A 23087-nucleotide genomic window follows, 5' to 3' on the forward strand; every position below is an offset into this window, starting at 1 on the left:
ACTATTCTTCGAGTAACACCTGACCGTTTACTGATAGCTCCTCATTTATCTGGGAACTGTCAGGTGATTTCTGGAAGATTAGTGCAGAATGAGTGAAAAGGAAAGGATAGAATGACTCAAGTGAGAACTCCTATTGTACATTTATTAATAGGATTACCCGTCATAAAGATTATGTTGGTCAAAGGGAAGCTATTGAAATGGCAAAGATCTGATGAAGGAAGCTTATGATATGAGGGCAAACACAACACAAGTCAGTAGCCATTCATGTGAATTCCATATATTGTCAAGTGCAATATTGAACAAGGTTCACATAGCAGAAAGAAATAGAACTGTGTAAAACAAAAAAAGCTCGGTCAGGAAGAGTTTGTGACCTGTGTGTTTCAGCAACCTGTTCGAGTTTTCAGAAATATGTTGTACACCCAAATATGGTATGGACATTTATTTATGCAGCTTGCAGAGCACCTTAGGATTTCAAATGATGCCATGCAGTCTCTGTTTTCCTGGTGATGTGTACTTTGAACCTCAGGTCTGCCAGCTTGGATGTGACGTTTCGAACTGCTAAGGAGCAGAAAGAGGTCCACCTTTGTTAAGTTGTTATTGTAATTTGTACAGCACACAGCTACTCCAAAGAGTCACCTAGCGCTCGGCAGACATAATGGCACCTACAGCGACAACCTATGCAGCTTGTAGAAAGACGCTGGTCTTTGTTTTTTCTGAAAGTAACAGATCACGCGTTGTGCATAGTTCCACAGGAAGTTTGTTACATGTAACCGGCCCATATAGGAAAAGGAGCTGCCGCCCATTCTAAGCCGGCAAATGTTTGGGACTCTAGCCAAGTGTACAGAAAAAGATTTTAAAATTCTTGCATTGACAGTCATGAATCCTCTCCATCTGTTAGCCAGACCCTGAGCTATTCAGGGCTTTGCGTGCCAGGACTAAGAATTTAAACAATATCCTTTTTTTCCTATTGGAAGCCAATGAAGGGCCCTCAGATGAGAGCATGTGTGTGTTCTCAGAGGGAGGTTGAGAAGACACCAGGCTGCTGAATTCTGGACCACCTGAAGTCTACCTATTTATTTATTTATTTATTTGTGACATTTATAAAGCGCACTGCTACCAGATGGTGTCCTGGCGCTGAATGAATGCTCCCTGGGCCAGGCCTAAAGCTAGTGAATGAACAGCCAAGTTTTCAGAAGCTTTCTAAAAAGCAATACCTCTGTAGCCTGTCTCAGTGCAAGAGGGAGGGCATTCCAGGCCCTCCCTGCCCCCAAGAGAAGTTTCTGCCGCCCCATCGGGCTTTCCTGATTCGTGAGATTACAACCAGCCCCTGATCCGCTAATCTCAGCTGCCTGCCCGGTTTGTACAGCTGGAAATAGTGAGCAAGGCAGGGCGGGCCCAGCCCCCTCAGAGCCTTAAACACTGTGCATAATGCCTTTCGTACTGGGAGCCAGTGCAACTTCACCAGGTCTTGAGACACTGAGGCGAACTTCGGTGTGCCTGTGATCAGACGGGCTGCAGCATTTTGCAAGGCTTGCAATTTGTTGAGAAGCCCCTCCTGGGCGTTAAGCAGTAATCCATTACAGTAATCAAGGCGGGACAGGACCAGGGCTGTCACCACTGTTTTTCTGTGCTCCTCTGGAAGAAAGGGCAAGATCTTGCGTATTGTCCTCAGCTTGTAATGAACAGCTGATGACAATGCATTGACTCCGGGCCTGAAGGTAAGTTTGTCATCCATCAGCACCCCTAAGTACTTGACCTTAGTGACTGGGGACGGTCGATCACCTAACTCCTCGGGCCACCATGCTGGAGTCCAGAAGTTCTCTCTGGCGCCCCGTCCCTTTCAGACTTGGCTCCTGGACTTACTGCTCACTTAAAAGGTTCCTCATCTTCTTCATGGGGCCATCTGGACCCATAAAGAAGATAAGAAACATTTCACTTCAGCAGTAAGTCAAGGAAAACAATCTGAAAAGAACAGGGCTTGAAGAGAAAGAAATACATAATGGCGACCTCTTCACCAATGGTTGGCCATCGTTTAGGAGGCCAGAGGGGCGGGACTTAACCCTCACTATTAAAACTCACTCTAAGACATAAAATCTTGCGTGCTCGCCTGCGCATGTGCGCATTACGCCACCCGAGACCTAAAAACTGTGGGCCAGATGTGCTAAGTTTTTTTGCGGGTGCAAATGGGCTTTAGATCTGTATGCACCCGCAAAAAACATGTGGCCCATGTAATAATCCTATTTTGTGCGTCGCAAATCAATTTGCAACTCGCAAAATAGGATTAGTGACTTGCTATTAGGAAGGGGCGTTCCAAGGGCGTCCCTTCCTACTAGCGACTCCTTAAGCTATGTACGACTGTTTTGCGACTACAACAGCGGTTGCAAAATAGTCTCAGTTTACCACCCTTCACAAAAGGGTGGTAAACAACTCCCAAAAAGGAAGGGGGTATCAGGGGACCCCTTACCTCTGTGTGGGTGGCTTTCAAAATATTTTTAAGGGCAGCTCGTGGCCCCAGGGACCACTGCCTGCCCCTAAAAAATGAAACTGAAAAGTTTCATTTTTATTTTTTAAATGCATCCTGTTTCCCTTAAGGAAAACAGGTTGCATTTAAATAAATCGGCTTTATTTAAAAACGGTCCCAGACATGGTGGTCTGCTGACTCCAGCAGGCCACCATCCCTGGGAGTGCCAGTCATTCCCAATGGGGGTCGCAATTTGGAATAGCCTCATTAATATGCATGAGGCATGTAATTTGTGACCCCATTGGAAATCGCAAACAGTCTCAGACACTGTTGTACAAGCCAATTTTCAAGACACAAATGCGACGCAATTTGCGACTCGCAAATTGGCAGGTCGTACATCTGGCCCTGTCACTTTTAATAAATGCCTCTCAAGACAGTGAAATAATCGGATAAGCTCTGGCAAAACGCTTCCACATTTTAAAGAAATATGCTTTATTGAATTTTGCAAAGACATTCCCATTTTGATATGTGCCAGATATTTTCAGGGTTCGGCTCATGCATGGGTTTTTAGAGCCAAGCCCGGCCCTTGGCTCAGCTCGCCCACCCTTAGGTTGCAATTCTTACTCGAGCAGTGACACATCCTGGACGAAGCATGAAGGTTTGTGCTCAGAAATCCCGGGTACAAAGAAATCTGCATGCTTTTATTAGTTGTTGAGAACTGTTTGTTACGTGAGTGAGGTTTTGCACAGATCTAAACTGTTTGCCAACCTATATTTTGGGCTTTCACTTCTTTAACCCAAGGCATAGTTTTTCCATGTACCCTCTCACTATTTCCTTGCCAGTGCTCGCTTGCGCTGAAATTGTGTGTACCATTTTCTTGCATGTTTACTGAAACTTGCTCTCCAACTTTAAAACAGGATTGATTTTGTAATTTCTTACTACTTTTTGCAGGAAAATTTTTACGTGAAAACTCAAATGCAGAAAATTTTGAGAACTATTAATAGTAATCATAGTATATGCGAAGATTACAGAACTTTCCCTGAAGCTGATCAAGCCAACTCACGATGAGACAGACTGCAACGCTACCGCAGCGGGTGTTTGCCCTTCACTGGGAACATGGTCTTCACGACTTGGCTGATAAAGCCTTTGCAGTCAACAAGGTATGCAGTGCATCTCTTCTCCATAAGAAGCTCTAGACTGCAAGTTGCTCTGCCTTCCATGCTCTCTTACTGTAGCTCATAGAAATAACCATTAGGGTGTTCGATTTTAAATAACATTTTAAAACATGATAGAAATGTTCATTTTATTCTCTTTTTTTATCACGTGGCTGCTTGCTCTTTATAGAATATTGTGTAGTTGTTTTAGACGTACCTGTAGTAATAAATCCTTTGATTAAAAAGTGCTCAATCTTTTTAGTACAGTGTGCGTGATACAGCGTCTACTGAAATGAGGTTGGTTATTGTTTCCATAGTGCCCCAGATTCCTTTATGGGATTATTAGTAACAGAAAAACAATACTTCTATGTCAATTACACATTGAATAACATCGTGCAGGGCTACAATAGCCTGGTCTTTTACATTCCTTGCTGGTGCATTTGAACTAAGTTCACTCATACCACCCATGGGTAGGAAAACACCCCTTGTAGAGTTACACCAAAGTCGTAATTTACGCAACAGTATGAATTTCCAAGATGGCACCTGCCACTTCACAAGGTGCACTAGTGAGAGTTTCCAATACCAATCGAGGAGTGTTTCAGGGAAACAGACAGCCCAATCAGGCTGTCTGCATCACGCTTCAACTTGGACCTCAAGTTGTGGCATGGGAGGCCAAATGGCTCGAAAGCGAGTGGGTCTTAGCAGAGGCACCCTCATCAGCAGACACCTGAACTCTAGGGCCTAGACAAAGTGTACAAGGCATCTGCTGTTGAAAGTACAGTTTGGTTTAAATAGAGACGAAGAGAAAGTTACCACATAATGCCACCCAAGGAAGATCAGGAGGTAACTAAGAAAACACCTTCTTCAGTCCTAAACCTCATATTCTAATGGTGGACGATGACACAGCAAAAGGGCAACCTGGACTTTCCAGCAACAAAGTGTCATCACAGAACCATGAGAAGATAGCAGTTCAAGAGGAAATTGCTGGCTCTCAAGGTAGAGAAATGCCTATGGCACCTGGCGATACCGAAAGACACTTTTGCCACATATGCCATTATTTGCACAGACATTGAAAGTGCCTACTCCTGGGTTCAGATTTGAAAAAAACACTTTGTGCCAGGTTTGTGTTACTTTTTTAATGCAAAGTTGATGCAAATTGTTGTGGTGGAATTTACAACCCAACCCAAATTGTGATTGGCATTGGATTGTAACCCAAAGTAGAACAAAGCCGCGAAATGAAATGCCTTGCATTACTTTTCATTAAGGGGGCATTCCACGGGTGGGACCGACATTCACATGCAACTACCCGTAGGTTTGGACACAAATCCTCATCTACAAAGAATTGTTGACATGGAGTTGCGCCAACACCTCGGACAAGAAATGTATTTATTTCTTATCATTATTTACATTTTGCATGTGTGCTGCATTGTACAGCCCACATACAAAGTGGGAAACCCCTTAAAACTGCATTTTTCAAACTGTGGGTGGCAAGATGAGTTTTGGCGGGTTGGGAAAGTTGAGCAATAAATAAAGAGGCCTTTAAATTCGGTGTTAATCTTTTGCCAGTGTTTCAAAGAAGGAGATCAAATTCAGGTTATGTCTTCTGACAAATTGCTGCTTATTCCTTTAACTTGGGGATTGGTGTTTAGTATTCTTTCCTGGGCTGCAAATTGAGTGGATTTTTAAGTGAAATATGCAACAAACTTTCTGGATTACAGGGAGTATGAAAGGAAGGGCTGCACACACAAATCAAATGTAAACCAACTGTGCATTCAGCAGTTAGGTAAGAAAAAGGTGGCACTGTCTCAGTAATTCTGAAGTGTGCTGGAAACAGAGTTGTTTACTTCGTGAAGCATAAGTTATACATTCAGAGAAACCAGATATCCACACATCATCATGTGTATGCCTTATAGTTTTATCTGTAAAACTGAATGTCTTTGCAAATGTAATGGCCATTTCAATGGAAAATGTGCTGTCTGCAGATGGCAATGTGCTACCACACAATGCTTCAGTTACAGTCAGAAATCACCCTGCCGCATGTTTGTTAAATGTAGGCGTGTCTGGAAAGTTGGTCTATAAAAATTGGGTTGCTATTCTAAAAAGTTAAGGAACAACTGGCTTACACAGTAACAATGTAATATTTTATTTTGAATTTATAGAGTGCTTACTACCACTGATGAGGCGTTGAATCTCCTGCAAATGGGTAACTCACTACTCTGTGGAGCCTAGAGTTGGCTACTTTAAATGCTAGTTATGCATATTTCAGTTAGTCGTATATTAGAGATTGTTAGAACAATTAGATGCATGCTGTTTGTAGGCTAGAGTAAGTTAGTGTTTATTAGTAACTAGCAGCCCGGCCCGCCGTTGTCCGGTTATGAATTGCTGCCGGACAGTAGTATATTGTTTTGTAGGATTTCGTTTTGATAGCATTTCTTATCTGCGACAGGCCTGTGAAACGATCCGATTCAGAGTGCACTGCTGATGCACTTAAGAGTGCGCGTTCAGTAGTGTGTTAACTCGAGTTTCCCTACTTTATTTTTCCTTGCAATATTATATAGCGCGAACTCGACAACATGGCATGAGCACAATTTACATTACAGAAGAACACATTCATTTGTGGTAGGCACGGGGAGACAAAGCGATTTGCCTGGAATCACAGGATGTTGAGCTCATGCCGAGCTTCGAACGTAGCTCCCCAGCTCTGAAGTTCGCAATTCTAGAACTTGTGGCGGGAGGTGTGTCTAAAAGTGTATGTCGGTGCTGGCCATCAATGAGAGAGACCTGTGCATTTTTCAAATCGGTGGTGAAAAAATATGAGTATGTTGCTGGAGATGTGGGCCGCCGTGCCACCAATGTACTTACCGGGGGAGGGTAAACACCCATTATTCCGCAACTTTCTTTCCCCATACCATGACTCCGCATACTTTCATTACAAAAGTACCATGACTCCGCAATGCCATTATAACGCATGGCATTACATTTTATATGCTTTTACAAAGCATTCATTTACAACGAAATTCGTTGTAAAATGCATGAATGGTAAAAGCATTTTTTTTAATGTTTGGATAAGTTAAGTATGGGTATAAGGGTATATGTTTTGGGATACTGAGGTATATGTTTTGGGGTGTTTGGGTATTTTAAGGGTTCAGATATAGTTTTGGGTTATGGGGTACAGGGGTAGTTTTAAGGTTAAGGGATAGGTAATGGTTTTGGGGTACAGGGGTATTTTTAGGGTTCAGGGCTAGGTTTAGATTTTGGGGTATAGGGGTATTTTTAGGGTTCAGGGGTAGGTTTGGGTTTTGGGGTACAGGGGTATTTTAAGTGTTCAGGGCTAGGTTTGGGTTACAGGGGAATTTTTAGGGTTCAGGGCTAGGTTTGGGTTTTGGGGTACAGGGCTATTTTTGGGTTCAGGTGTAGATTTGTGTTTTGGGGTACAGGGGTATTTTATTTTTCAGGGGTAGGTTTGGGTTTTGGGGTACAGGGGTTGGTTTGGGTTTTGGGGTACAGGGGTATTTTAGGTTTCAGGGCTAGGTTTGGGTTCTGGGGTACAGGGGTATTTTTAAGGTTTAGGGATAGGTTTGGGTTTTGGGGTACAAGGTATATTTATAGGGTTAAGATGGGTTAGTGTTTAAGGGTGTTGGAGTATTTTAAGGAGTAAGGGTGGGTTATGATTATGGGGTGCAGGGGTATTTAAAGGGAGCAGGGTGGAATGTACAGAACCTGGGAAGAAAAAACTGAAATATTGGGCACAACGCTCGCTTTTTTCCATAATCCCGCACCCTGCACATGCCCACGCCCCGAGCACACGCCCACAGCACACGATACGAGACATGGCATGAAGGGCGGAACGTACCACACGCCCCAGCGTTTCTCACACCCCCAGCACACGCCCACAGCACAACGCAGACACGCCCACAAGGGACTGCTTTGCTGGCACGGTTCTTTTACCTTTTAAATGTATATGGTGGGCGTCTGCATAGCCTATGTCCTTCTGCTGCAACTGCCCTTTCCAACGCTGTATTGGGTGTTGTGATTGGTGCTGTGGTTCCTGAGATTACCCGCCTCAAAGGTTTGGGCTCTCTCTTTATTATATTAGTATAGATTGATGAAAATGTTTCAGGCATGGATTGTTGCAGGGATTCTGCTCAGGAACAAAAATATGCTTGGAACAGTAGAACATCAGCATGTAGGGAATGAGTCACCATACTACCTCAGTATCCATGAACCAGAGTCAGACTAACTATAGTGCTTCACTTGCCCTCCTAACCTTCCCAGAGAAACAGGTGAATTGGTACCCTAGAGCACAACACTCTTGAGCCACTCCGGGATCACGGTAACAGGACACATCCTTTTGCTCCCTCACTCATGCTTGCCCACAACAAAAAAACAAACACGTGACATGAAGGAAGTTTAGAATATTCCAACTATCGTGCTCCAAGATGCAGTATTTGCACCACAATTTGAAGACAAACGCATACCAAAAATATTGTAAGCATGGTTAACAATCCATATACCAAAAGCAGCCCTGACGTGTTATACAACAGACTAGGGTAAACCCTCCCCCTTTCCTACCTAAGCTAAATGATTGTATATCAAAGATCTCTGGCATCAGTGGTAGACCCCATACCTAAGCATGTATATAAATGGACGTTCTACATCTCAGCTGACGCAGTAATCTTGTCTCAGTACCTTTGCTCAATGTGTGTTTTGAACTCCTGTTCTCAATTATATAACAAGACATGTTTGCTCACAAATAGCAGCTGTATGCTCATGTTATGTCTAGGTGCTAGTGCCTGACCAGAGAGAACAACAAGGGGCATTGCTGGTTGACTTGGTCTATTGTGTTCTGAACAATAAAAATGCAGGTTCTGTGTGAAAATACAATGTGACACAAAAGCGAGCGGGTATATATACTAACACCTGCAAAGAAAATGCTTCCTATAACATGGACAACTAGGCTAACTTAGGGATAAAGACAATGGGCCATGCAGGAAACACAACAGGATAACGTATTCTTGACAGTGTGTTTCTGATTTGGAGTTAAATAAAGAGTATCAAGTCAAGTATGTGTGCCCTACTATAATTATTTGTCTTAGTGCACTATGTTATCAAATAGGCGCATTGTTGTTGTATATAGCTATACATTTTGGGACACTATTATTAATGCCGGATCAGTGAAACTACGAGGCAGAGTACAAGAAGGTTTCTTGTAAGCCAGGAAAGCTTTCATGGTAGAGAAATCAATGTACAAAAAGATATGTACAAGCGCATGTTCAGGTTAGTAGATGTAGGAAAATACCTGTGGGGCAGTTCCTGGACATTTGGGAATGGTTTCCAGGTGCTGTCAAGTGCAAATTCCAAGTACTAGAAAAGTTATAGGACTTGGGTAATATAGATAGACTCTGAGTCCGTTATTCAGTGTAAGAACTAGCTGGTTAGGTTATTTATGCTTGATTTGAGAGTGCCGTGGCATGAAGTGAATAGGAGTGGTCGAAGCAAACTTTTTTGTGTTGATTTATAATTGAGAGATGTACTCTTCAGATTTATTAGGTTACTGAGAGTTTCCGGGTTTCTATTGTGCCATTCACAGCATCTGTAAGTTAGTTCAACCGAGACTATGATGAATGACAACATTATTGTTTTAACTGATCTGAAGGCATGCACAAGAGAAACAATCCACAGGAGTGCAGTTATTTATGGGCTATATACAGGGTCAAGTATCCCCAGCAGGGAGCTAAAAAATTCAATAGCCTGATTTGCACATGTATGATACATTGTCTCTGTATGTGTGAGGTAACGAGAGATATAAAATAAATAAAATGCAGGTTGAGAATCGGACTAAGGAGAGATGAAGTGCGCTGTTGGAGGGTGGTAGTGAGGGAATCCTGGGATAAGAGGGATCATTGAGGGGGAGGCGGGGGGGGGGGGGTGGGGGGGGGAGGGGTGATTAAAAAAAAAAAAGGCTGTTGCACTGGGTGATAAAGCGAAGGCCAAAAATCTGCTCTAATACAGAGGCTTCTAGGTCCAGGTCAGGCAGATAACAGAAAAAAGGGGATGCAGAAAGTGAGAGAGCGGTGAGAAGGGCATGAAGAGGAAAAGGAGAAAGAGTGGAGTGAAAAAGGGAGAGTGAGGTAAAAAGGAAAACGAGAGGAAGCAAAGAATCAGAAAGAAATTACAAAGGAAGAAAGAAAGCAAGCAAAAAGAAGGAAAGGGAGACCATAGGGAGGTGAGAGAGGACAGGGAAAGCCCAGGGAGGTAAAGAGCTTAAAGAGAGACATGGAAAAGAGGGCAGCATTAGAGCAGAGCATCTAGTGACTGTCTAGGTAGCCACGGGGAAAAGGGGCCACGCAAAGTCAAAACTGGTATACAATCACGAACACTGGCTGCCAAATTAATATTTCAAAATCTGTGGCATGTAGCAAATCTAGTTTCAAGTTATTACATGTTTACAAGTGGATTCATAAATAAATGAGTAAATAAAACTTTTGTAGCGAACGCACACACAGACTCGTTGCTATAGGATGGACCCGCCTCTGTTTAACCTCGGAGAATGGGAAACAAGAACCTGCAGGGGGCTAACTGTAAGAGATGATCAAAATCAAGCCGCTTTGTAATGCGGCAGCCATTATAGATCGTCACTATTGACCCGAGGAAATACATTTATAGAAAAGCTGCAAGCATTAATGAGGACTAACATACTGAGCCAGTCATCAATGCCTCAAGTCACCGAGGAGCATCAATGGCCCCAGCAGTGAATGACCCTTAATGGCAGCAGCTTCGATAAGCTTGTATGTAAATGTATGTAAATGTATAGGCATTTATATAGCGCACTACTTACCTGGAGGGTCCCAAGGCGCTTCGACCGCTGCGAAACCCTTCCTGGTTTCCCTGAGAGATGGTCCCTTAATGGGTATCTCCAGGGTAAGACCAGGCATCCCCGGCGGTCTGGTGGGGCCGTTAGTGAAGATGAGGCAAGCTAATGCCCAGAGTTGCAGAGTGTGATCGCTGATCAGAGTGGGCACCGAGGCGAGAGAATTATCGAGTCCGCTGACCCTGGTCCAGCAATGACCTAATTGAGCCTTAAGGGCCCCCAAGAACTAATGAGCATAAATGTACCAACAACAAGCATTGTTACTGTCAAACAATAATGACACTTGGTGTTGGCAGCATTAATGCGTTTCAATTCCCCCAGCGACACTGGTCCTTGCCATTCAGTCTAGTCCAAGCGCAGGGGAGTGGTATATGTCCCTACCTTGCCCAAGGGATGATTTGTTGTCCCTTTCCCAAAGGGTGGGGGGGGGGTGGAGGATTGTAGCTGCCTCTACAGCACCACGCTAGGGCAGGTGGTTGGTTTTTGCATGTCCCTTCCCACAACTGTGCTCAAGGGAAAAGGGGTGGATTGTAGCACCCAGGCCTTACCAAAGGTTGGTGATTTGTTGTGATCCATCCCATCTACTTTACCGAACTGTTACTCCCTCCCCAAAGCAAATCCCCTCCCTGCATGGGCTGGGGCATTTGTGGAATTACTAACAAACACTTTAAAAATAAATTTAACAGAGGCGGGTGGGCCTGGGTTCGTACTCTCTATTGATCAGAGACGTTTTAAGGCATCTCTCCTTGTTTGCACACTCTACCTCTGACTCGGTTTCTACTCGGTATATATTTTTTTAATTTTTGGGATTCCGAGCAAGAGATAAATCAACTGGTTTTGGATGCCCCTGTTAAAGTTTAAACATATAATTTACTATTGTTTGGCATCATGTGGGCTTGAATTAGCAGGAAATGGGTAATAAAAGTCATATATTCTCCATACCAGGGCCTCCAAATATGTCTTACCCGGGGCCCCCAAAATCCTTAATATGGCACGGCTATTGATAATAGGCCACTGGGCAACCGCCTACTGCCAGGGCCCCGCTACCGCCTGTAAGGTGTGCAGGCGAAGGATTGCCTGTGCAAGGAGGAATTGGAAGTGAATCGCAACTCCCGCCCCCATTCTTGGGCAAGACAAGGTGAGACCCCAGCCCCACCACCCACCCAGGATAGGTGTCGGGTATTTCTGTGCATTTTCATAATGAAAACAATCCCCCCTCTCACCACAGTGCAAAGAGGGGGGGGGGGGCGGGGGACAGAACTACCTTGAGGACCCGGGCAAGGCCAGCATTTTATTTAAAAGCATATACATTGGAAAACAATGTCGGACTGCCTTTACCACCCCACAGAGCAGTATATTCTTACTATCTGTTTGAACCTTAGTAAACTCTGGGAAATTTATATTTTTTAAAGTAATGCTGAACTATTTTGTTTTGATCGTACCAGCCTTGTGGATACAAGTCGAAACATTATGTCACGGTTTTTGAACAAGGTCTTCTTGACAAGTTACTAAAGTAAAACTAAGTAAGCAATGCCATGCACGAGACGAAAAAAAGCTTACGCCTGCATTACAAGGAGAAATAAAAATAAAACTCTGTGCATGCTTTGCAGCGGGAGAGGAAAAAGTGAGGCTTGAAAAGAGACCCCTGCTTGCTTCTCCCTCTTCCGGGAAGGGCCATCCAGGGAGCAGCAGCTGGGCCCTATTCGAGAGAGGAGAACCAGCCTGGAGCCTCAGCTGGAGAAGGTGTCGCAGTAGCAGAAATCAAGTATAAAAAGAAAAAGAGTGTGGAGGGGTGTGTATGTGTGGTGGTTCACTCCTGGTAAAGTTGCCTCTCAGGCAGTGGTGGTAATTCTTGGCAACGTCCAGGCATTTATGGCAAAATGCCCATCTCTGGTAAAATGATGGATCTGGAAGAATGGTAGTAATTCCTGGCATGTTGTGTAAAAGACTGGCCCTGACAGAAGGGTTGTCATTCTTGACATATTGTGAGCACACATGACACAGTGGTTCTCACCAATATGGCACAATGGGGGTCCTAGTAGTATGGGGAAAGTCTTGGCATATTTTGAGTTTCCTGCAGGGCCGGACTGGGAATCCAAAGCAGCCCTGGGAAGTTTGTCAGAACAGCATCCCCCCCGCCCTGCGTTGAGGGGGGGGTGGTTGCAGGTGTGAAGTACTGCTGCCTTTGTTACTGGGGCAGATACTGCAGCACCGCTGCAAATCCCGTCCCTCGCCCCTTCCAGCCTCCCGGGTAAACTCCTGATGCCCGCTACCGCCAGTCCGGCCCTGGTTTCCAGTGGTGTCCAACTTTATCATAATGTTCATCCTGGAAAAATAGTGAGTTTCATTAAAGACTCAGATCATCAATGGTAGAGTGATAGTTCTGGTAGTAATGATTGACTTATTGGGAGATTCCATGTACCCACAAACGCTATAATGCGGACTCCCACATTAAAATGGTAATTTAAGATATATTGTGGACATGTATTGCACGGTGGTACCCACCTACGCATAATACTCCGACTTAATGATGGCATTATCCAGCATATCGTGGGATGCCACATTAAACTTCAAGCAGGTTCCAAGAGGAAGCAGTGACCATGTGTAAGGTGTACACTAGTGCACATGCTTAGCTGACGCTGCTACAAAAACTCACGACAGTAACGTCTTCGCGTTACCCAAAGTTCAGAGTGAGAGGTGGGAAGGTGAAACCTACTGAATGTGCATGGGCGGTGCGTCCATAGGTGTGCCAGGGCATTACCCCTCATGCAAGACAGCCGTCGCACAATTTTCTTATTTTTTTGTAGAATTAGTGAATTTAAATGACTTGGCCTGGCAGTGACTTCTCACCACGGTCGTGACACCGGATGACATGGTCTGCTCTAAGAGTAATAATTAACAGCCACCCGTCGAAATTAAGTGCGTATGTCAGTTTGGCCGGTTCGTTTTTCACAGCCAATCTGACATGCATACTTTAGCTCTCCTCGACCTATGCTCTTCAGTGAACGGAGGAAAAACCAATGCAGCGTCCACTGGCGTAAAATAAAATTGAGGGGTACTCCCTGCAAGGTATGTAGAGGGGCCCCCTCCAGGCTCAATTAGGAGCTCTCCGGACAGAGTGCAGTGCCGAGGGGGCCCCCTGGAGCTTCAGGCCCCCCCGCACCTCATGGGCTGCGGGGGCCTGTGTTCCGCCCCTGGCAGCGTCCTAGTCCCTATGTGAGCGATGTGTCTGCCTGCCCTATCCAATCCGGGTACTGCAGTCATGCCGTTCACTCATACATTCATGAAAGCAGCATCATGATTCTTTTAATTGGCCAGTGACGGCACTTCTTCCGGACTCCCCCGCCCTCTGCACCAGACACGGTTACCTGTGCCGCCTTTCATCTGGTACATGGCTTCATCTACCAAGGATAAGGGCTTCTACAGCCGTTCCAGGCAGGGGTGAAAGAGTTATGGCGGAGGGGGCGTCTTCATCGTTTAGAAGGATAGTGCGAGTACAATCACAATGGGGCAGGTTTTGGGGGGGGAACAAAAACTTGGTGCTGGGGGGGGTCACAGACAATACCATGCAGATGTGAATGCCGACATGGAGGTCTGTAGTCTATGCAGGCCTCTGTCCCCGCGCTTGCTGCTGTTTGCAGTAATTTTTCGAGCTATTCACTCACCGGTAATAACAGTAATGAGGCGGTGGTTTGAATTCATTACAACTGGCCTTTGGTCAGTAATCCCTCACGCCACAGGCAAGTCTGGTGGCAGCATAGTGCAAAGAAGTGATGTCATCACCATGCTACACACCAGTGTGCAAAAGGCCGACTTTAACACTAGTGGCGCCCTGTGCGACAATGTTTGATGGCATCCCTCCAATGACCACCTCTGCCATGGATTCCAGCACTAGCACCCTTTAATAGTGACCCTCAAGTCTCCATAACCACTGTGTCCGAGATCCATTTAGTTTTAAAGCACCACTCACACCAGTGTAAGGTGTCAGAGCACTTTACATCACACACACATTGCACAGAGACAATCATATGTGTGTAAATCAGTTTATAGTAAATATTACATCAGACAGGACCACAAGGTGTAGTGTATGAGTGACATGTCACTGATCCTGGTAGGCAATGTAGTTTAAGAGTCCTTATTCTGGAAAAGCACAAATTCAGAATTTGAAACATATTGTTAGGAATTCTCTTTAATAATAAGAATTGTTTTCGACACAAATGAACCCTTTTGGCAAGATTTAGGATAATGAAAAACTGGATGAAAAAATATATAATGCTAACATATACCTTGCACTTTGCATGTAGCTCTTTGATGACAGTTAATAGCTCAATGTTCTACATTTGGATTTTGACTTGTAAATAACAAGTAACAAAAGGAGCTCTCTTACAGAAGAAGTAAGCCACTGACCTATTTCCATTATATGCACTTTATCTGCATGGTACACATTCTTCTTAGCAGCAGGCATTTTAACCCTCGCACTACCTTAGGATGAGTCAAAACTTCCACTAGACAAACCTTCTCTTTCCAGGAATATGACTAAATCACGGGAGTTATCGTGACATTTTAATTGAAGGGCAGGAACACTTTAGCAGGTACTTTTAAAAATGTTTAGATACTTGTAAATATGATACCCCCACCCCAAGTCAGCGCCCAGTGCGGTGGCACCGATCGGCCCACCCTAGAGCGGCCCGGATTGTGCATTTCCTCATATCTTCACTGTGTGTCCCAAAAGAGGCATTTTATTGAATTCCTGATTTACCTTTTTAAGTCAGCCCTTATATCTAATAGCAATTATTCTGTTGTGAAAACTGTAAAATTCAGGTTATGGTGAATTCTTTGGTGATTGCGTTTTTCAGCATCCCCAAAAAATGGCTAATCCCCCCCCCCCCCCCCCCCCCCAGAAACCGCGGCCAACTGCCACGTGGAATTAAATGTATAGTTCTTTGGGGCATTGCACTCAGATAAAAACAGACATAAAACATTGTGTTTTCTGTCTGTATTTATTTTTAAGAGAAGAAATGTGCAGATAATTTGGCTTATTTTGAATGACTCTTCAAGCGGAGGTTAAGGACTTTTAGGCCAAAAACTGCACATATTGGCAGCATGGCCAATAGCTGCACATATTGGCAGCATGAGGAGATACAAAGATCAATGAGATTTGCTTAAATTACAGCATACATGTATTTGTGCTAATATGCTCATTTTTAAATGTGGGTTTATTAAATTATTTTTGGCTGTGTAATGTGCTAAAACCTGACAGGCATCGAAGTATGAGTGCACAATCATCCATTAGATGTGAAAATATGTTATCACCTCATCTGTTCACAAACACAAAATATCATGGATGAATACTAATAAGATGTACGCTGATTCGTACAGTGGGCTTCCTCCGTGCTCTACAAAGGTGTGTCAGATTGTTGGGATCAGTGGCCTCCCTGTAAACAGCAACAATGTCCTCTCTTCTCAATAAAGAAAGATTGGACAGCATCATAACAAACAACAACTTGAAGCAAAACAAAGGCGTCAGCACCATTCTTTGAGTGAAAATAGGACCTTGTTGCGATATATACACACATACATATATTACCTAGTGGCGGTTGTGACTAGGTAGTTATAGTTAGGTCTGCTTTTCCATAGACGGGGATATATTTTATATATATATATATATATATATATATATATATATATATATATATACACACATACATATACATACACACACACACATACATACACACATACAATCCGTTTTTTAGAAATGTGTATTTGCAGGAAAAATACCCCAACCCCTTTTTTGTGCACATACATATTTTTTAGATGTTTTGGGGGAAACCCAAAAAGTCCCTTATTTTAAATGTATACATAAATATTTAAAACAAATAAAACTAGAAAAAAACTACTCTTACATGCTACACATCCCTTACACCATTTAACTACTTCCTTCACCCCTATCCATTCCTGAACTCTAAAAACCTCTTTCCAAACCGGACTCCAACCTTTTACTTAAACCTAAAAAGCCCTTTTTGCCCCTCAACCCCACCAACACCTAGACCCTAAAAACCCTTTACCACCTTTTACTCTCACCAATCTCTTACACAACTCCTGACCACCCTTTACTCCCATCCATCCCGTAAACCTAATAAACCCCTTATTATGCTTTTACCCCATCCAATAACCAATCCTTGCAACTTTTTAATGCTATAAGTATAATGGCACCCTCCTTCTTAACGGCACGTTTGTGCCTCTAGGTCACAGTGCCCAAACTGTGAAACTTTTTCAAACATTGATTATATAATAACTTACCTGGGTGGTAAAATACCACATTGTAAAGGTACCTTTAAAATATGCTGCAAGGTACTTTACCTGAGTGCCAAAGACTGTGTGGTAAATTGTCTGCATTAAATTAAACATTGTGCTAAGGGCTGCATATCCCCTGTAGTCATAAATGGCCCACCTCTCCCAGTCTTAGCCAAGGGCCCCCCTATGCTCCCCCACCTCCCCCCCCCCACCGCCATGGGGCGGGGGGGAGCATAGGTTTGTTTTTTTCCTCCCCACCCTCTTTCTTAACGGGCACTTGTGCCTCTAGATCACAGTGCACAAACTGTGAAAATGTTTCAAACATCGATAACATTCAGCGAAAACGAGCACTTATTTTTCATTTCACAATTTTTGCCAATTTTTACGAACCATGGTGGAACTACAGCAAACTGAAGCACTCCCAACACGCACTTTACTTTTGTGCACATAATCCAAACAGGACATAATAAAAATACACCACAAGAAATGAAAGCAAGCATTACCTAATTTGGTGTACTTTCATTAAGAGAGTATTTGGGTATTCAGGACTAAACCCCGCCAAACACCCTCGGGGCCCCATCATCCTGCCAACACTAAAGGACACCCCGATTTTATATCTACGGGAAGGATGGTGCATTGCACACCGTAATCACAATGGTGACGAAGCTCTGCAGAGATGGTTTTAATTTGCACAGATGGTCTACACCCGCAATCGTTTTCAAGGACCAGGACTTATTTATCATCATTAAACTATGACCTACAGCAAGAAAAGGTAAACGGGAACGAGGTAGTAAGAAAGGCCGGAAAACAGTGACAAAGGGAAAAGAGCAAGGATTAAAAAGAAACTGGTATAAAGATATATGGAGAAAAAGTGTATGGTAGTGGAAGAAACAGGCAGGAAGTGAAACCAGAACCAGGCAGTGTTGGCGTTTGGCAACCTCGGCATTCATCGGCTCCAACAGTGGGTTTAAGAACAATGCTGGGCCCTTGAGCAGGTGCCTGTTTGCTTAAATTACGCACTGGAGCAGAAGAGCTCTGTGCAAACATGACCGCGGCTCAATAATTCACAAAACGGGAACAATGAAATAGTTTTTAAAACGGCATCCTTCACTTCGGGAAAAGCTGCTTGTCCTCCCAATAAAATGCTCCTACCTCCCAGAAGACCGCCAGACGTTTCCTTCCGAGTCTCCCACTGCGGGTCGTTAAATGCAGGCAACCCAGTGTCATCTGTGAAGAGAAGCACCGACAACGTAAGCACACGAGTGGAGATATTTAATGCAAAGAAAAAACATTTCATTGAGTAACGATTTGGACGCAATGATCGACGCCGAAAGAATGAAGGTGTGTCCGGGCAATGCCTGACGGGGAAAATCCCCGGTTTCAGAGCCCGTGCTTCTCTCTTGGGGCGTACTGGTACACCGAGAGCAGGTGGCGGGGGCGTCCCGAAGGCCCCTGCGGCGCAGTGGGCCCCAATTCACCCGAGGCATACAATAGTATCTGTGAGAAATGGGATCGTCAGGACCCCCGGTGCGTTCCGGTCCCCATCAGTTTTTTTTCTCCATAATTCCACTGATCAATGCAGCTAGCTATAGGGTGACAAGGCGTCTGCCAGGACCTCCTGCTTTTCCAAAAGTGTCCCGGCAGATATCGGTAAAATCGGCCCATGTCCCGGTTTTTGAGAGGGTCTACTGAAAACAGGGAGATGCACTTTTTTCGGTGTTCCAAAGCAGGGCTAGTAAGCAGCTGTCAACAGTAAACAATTTAATTGACAGGTTTGATGCTGGTTTTAAAAATGACATTTAATTTATTACGTTTTATTAATTTTCTGAGTGTCTCTTCTGTGCTGTCATGCTTTGCCACGTTATTGATGTAAATGTGTAGTCCTTCCTCTATGTTTGCGTCGCACGATCTGGTCACCCTAAGCTAGCAGCAAATATAAAGTTTAAAATCATGCAACGCCCTGCAGATTCCGAAGGCTCTCACTCTATGAAGAAAGGTCAGGATTTTGTGCTCTAAGAAAGCTTTCGCCTAAGGATAGCATAAGAGAAGTAGCTATGCATGCAAAGTAAAAGGAAAATGTATATAAAGAACAGACATCTAAACTAGCGCTTTCTAAACTTTTTAAGAACCGTGACCTCAATTTTTAGAACGACAAATTTTGTGAAACACCCAGCTTTATCGGGTATGAGGCGGGCGATTGCTTAATGTACCTAAAGCATCATGTGGCAGTGGCACAGTGTCATTTACATTTTCCATTGAAATGACCACTAAATGTGCTCAAACGGTAAACAACCTTTACAACGCAACTTTTACCACGCAGTGCCTTTACGACGCAACTTTTACAACGCAAACCATTACAACGCATTGCGCTGGGGGGCGCTCTGGGATAGGGAATAGGTTTAATTTACTATCCAACACGTTCCCTACTATCCACGGGGACTGGAGTTGGAATAGTAAATTAAACTATTCACTATCCAGCGCCCCAAAGCACTATGCGTTGTAAAGGCATGCGTGGTAAAAGCATGCGGTGTAACGTCATACATCCTGCACAAACGTATATTTGAAGTGATAAAACTATAGTGAATACAAAATGATAACGTTTGGAAAACGGGTTTCAATGAGTATTAAAATTTGAGCATCAGCAAGTAAAGGGTCTTAAATTCTTTTGAGCCTATGTAAATCTGTTTCCCTAACACTTCAGAATTACAAAAAAAGGCTTAATTATTGCTTTCCTAACTCTACATGTGCTGCTGAATGTGTACAGTTCATTTACAGGTATTTACATTATATTGTGCGTTCCACTAAAATACATCCTTTCCATTCACATTCCCTGTACCCCAGGACTTTTGTCACATAATTCGCTTTACTTTTCTTTCTCAGACTGCAAAGTTAGAGAATGTAAACGCCAATTCCCATGGAGGGGCACAACAGAGGCCCGAGTAGCAGCCCCCACCGTGCTGGGGGACCCCATGATTTCATGTTTTGGAATGCCCCCTCACCCTCTAAGTTACGCCATTCCATGCCTTGCAGAATGCTTGCAATGGCATGGAATACTAAATAGTTAAACGCTCAGGAAAGCCACTCAGCTTTTCCCAGCAGGCCTCTGCAGCTTAGAGTACCCCCAACCCCTCAGCAGGCCCCCTCTGAGCCCAAGACAGGTGAATATCTGTGCGACTTCGGAGTCGCCAGGACTCCTCATCACATGAAAGTAGAGGGCCCCATCATTTTGCGTTCCGCTACTGTTCCTATGTAAAAAAAAAACAAGAAGCAATTTGTCATAAGACATAGCCTGACATTTGGCGTCTGTCTCTGAAGCGCAGCAAATGTGACAACATACATTTTAAATTTAAAGGCATCTTTATTAACTTAGACTTTATTTCTTTTAAAGGTTTTATATAGCGCTGGCTGGACCCAGGGGTATCAGAGCGCTTTACATGAGTGAAGACAATACAGGCATACTGCAATTGTTCAAATCATGGAGATCACATAGGTTCGATTGAGGAGAACAAGTAGCAAAATACAAATTAACAAATGAAACTGCGAGAGGGATAAGAAATATAAATAAATTGGTACAAGTGGTCGAGTAATATATAGCATCCTGAGATGGAGGAGGGCTAGGGGGCGTGAATGGTGGTAAAGAAGGACAGACAGGAGGGGGGTAGTAATTAAGGCGAAGTAGTACGTAATGAAGGTGAAAAAAAGGGGTAAGGCAGGTAGGGAAAAGGAGGAGGGACAGGAAAAATAGGGGAAGGAAAGGATTTTCCCAACCCACCAAAATAGTCACACCACCCACCAGTCAGTAGCGACCCATAGTTTGGGAAACACTGATCTAAACAGTAACTCTAGTACTACAGGTTGCGGAGGTGCGGCAGTCCCACCAGAAGTCCTGGATGGAGGTCAGCTGCAAAGCAGGTGATTCATTGGCATCTGAAGAGTATTTTTTTCGTTCTTATTTAGTTATTAGCAGTTTTATAAAACACTGTCTAGACCTCAGGAGGTTAAATAGTTCTTTACAAAGGGTAAAGCTGCTAAGTACACGATCACAATGGAAAAACAGAAACATCACTAATTACATCGAGAGGCTGCCCTAAAAGGCGAAAATGCACAAAAGTATTTCAACGCAATATATTTAAAAAAAACAACAACAAAAAAACACTCAATATGGTATCTGTGACTAAGAAAAACAGCACAGACTTGAAGCAGATGAAATTATGGGAGATGCTTTTGTTGGAGAAGCCATTTTTAGGGCTCGCCTACTGATGCGCTTGCGCATAGCTGGCGAAGCTCTATAGTGGCTTATCCAGAGTTTAACCACTGGCGATTCCATGCAGTGCATGTGCTTTTTAGGTCATTGCGCAAGCACAAGCCCTAAAAAGCGCGTGCACAATGCCCCCAGCCGCCTGCCTGCCTGCCTCGCATTAATACATCAAAGGCAGCCCAGCCTCCCTCCCACAAGCTTCTCAGCGTGCGCTCTGCATTTCTCCTCCCAGCGCCGGTAGTACTTTCAGTTTCACGGTCGCCAGGCCGTGTCTCCTTTTATGCTCCCATCGAAAATATCCAAACGTTAACATGAATAGAGAGTTTGAAATGTCCAAGTCTACTCACAAGGGCTTCGCCAGTTCGCCCCCAAGAGTCTTGATTTAGTCGAATTTATTAACATTAATTTTTTTAGTTTCAGCGCATTTTCACAGGCGCATTCCTTGTTTTCCTTTCATTGTGCCTGGCAATGTTAGCAGCAGACCGTGAACTGCTCGCACCCACCCTCTTGTCTTATTCCAGAGCTCCAAGCAGATGAGGACAGCAAATGCCTCTTAATGTGTTTTACATCAAAGGCTGACGGGAGTTCTGACAGTCAGCATGTCTGTATTGTTCTATTTCTTATTTTACCCGGCCGTCTCTCCAGGGCAGAAGACGCTGCCTCAGAGCCCTGCCAGGGCTGCAGCTGCTCGGCATGGTGTGCCCGTGCAGACTCAACCCACCATACCCCGAGCTCTGGCTTTTCAAGCTAGTTTGCAGGAGGAACTCGCTTCTTGGTCTCCCTCTCCCCATCTCCCCCTCTGCCTGCTCTCCTCTCTCTCCCTCCCTCCCTCCCTCTTTCCCTCCCCTCTCTCTCCCCTCCATCCTTCGCTCTCCTCCTCCCCCTCCCTCTCCCTCTACCCTCTCTCCTTTTCCCTCTCTCCCTTTCCCTCTCTCCCTTTCCCTCACTTCCCTCTCTCCCTTTCCCTCTCTTCCCTCTCCCCGTCTCCTTCTCTCTCTCCTCTCTCCCCCTCTCTCTCTCTCCTCTCTCCTCTCTCCCCCTCTACCTCTCTCTCTCCCTCCCTCTCTTTACCCTCTCCCTGCTCTCCTTTTTCTCCCTCTCCCCCTCAGCCTGCTCTCCTCTCTCTCCACTCTCTCTCCCCTCCGTCCTTCGCTCTTGCCCTCCCCCTCTCTTCTTCCTCTCCCTCTCTCACTCTACCCTCTCTCCTTTTCCCTCTCTCCCTTTCCCTCACTTCCCTCTCTCCCTTTCCCTCTCCGTCTCTCTCTCTCTCTCTCTCCTCTCTCCCCCGCCCTCTCTCTCCTCTCTCCATCTCTTTACCCTCTCCCTCCTCTCCTTTTTATCCCTCTACCCATCTCCCCCTCTGCCTGCTCTCCTCTCTCTTTCTCTCTCTCCCCTCTCTCTCTCTCCCCTCCGTCCTTCGCTCTTGTCCTCCTCCTCTCTTCTTCCCCTCCCGCTCTCCCTCTACCCTCTCCTTTTCCCTCTCTCCCTCACTTCCCTCTCTCCCTTTCCCTCTCCGTCTCTCTCTCCTCTCCCCCCCCTCTCTCTTCCCTCCATCTCTTTACCCTCTCCCCCTCTCTCTCTCCCCTCCATCTCTTTACCCTCTCCCTCTCCTCTCTCTTTTCCCTCCATCTCTTTACCCTCTCGCTGCTCTCCTTTTTTCCCCTCTCCCCATCTCCCACTCAGCACCATCCCAGCATCCCTCAGAGCCACCAATAGCGTCCCTCAGCGCCACCCACAGCATCACTCAGCGCCACCCACAGCATCACTCAGCGCCACCCACAGCATCACTCAGCGCCACCCACAGCATCACTCAGCGCCACCCACAGCATCACTCAGCGCCACCCACAGCATCACTCAGCGCAAGCACAGCATCACTCAACGCAAGCACAGCATCACTGGTTCAAATATGTTCTTTCAATGTTTCAAGCTTTATTACAAATCACAAAAAGATGTCAATATTTCACTTCTGTTCTTGGATTTTCGTCACAATAAAAAAAAACACTTAACATAATCTTCCAAAAGTTATTTACAAAAGTTTAAGCTATT

At 44.7% G+C, this 23087-nt stretch overlaps 1 protein-coding gene across 1 annotated transcript in view; it reads right to left on the reverse strand.

The window, feature by feature from the left end:
- Window positions 1–23087, reverse strand: part of TMEM171 (transmembrane protein 171) — a 130106-nt gene that overhangs the window by 101484 nt on the left and 5535 nt on the right. The window contains exon 2 of the mRNA XM_086960796.1: window positions 17936–18010. The gene's annotated coding sequence lies outside the window, so the exon portion shown is untranslated. The remainder of the gene's footprint in view (window positions 1–17935; window positions 18011–23087) is intronic.

The sequence above is a fragment of the Lissotriton vulgaris genome, chromosome 3_1 (assembly GCF_964263255.1).
Source record: "Lissotriton vulgaris chromosome 3_1, aLisVul1.2, whole genome shotgun sequence".
In the NCBI taxonomy this organism is placed as follows: domain Eukaryota; kingdom Metazoa; phylum Chordata; class Amphibia; order Caudata; family Salamandridae; genus Lissotriton; species Lissotriton vulgaris.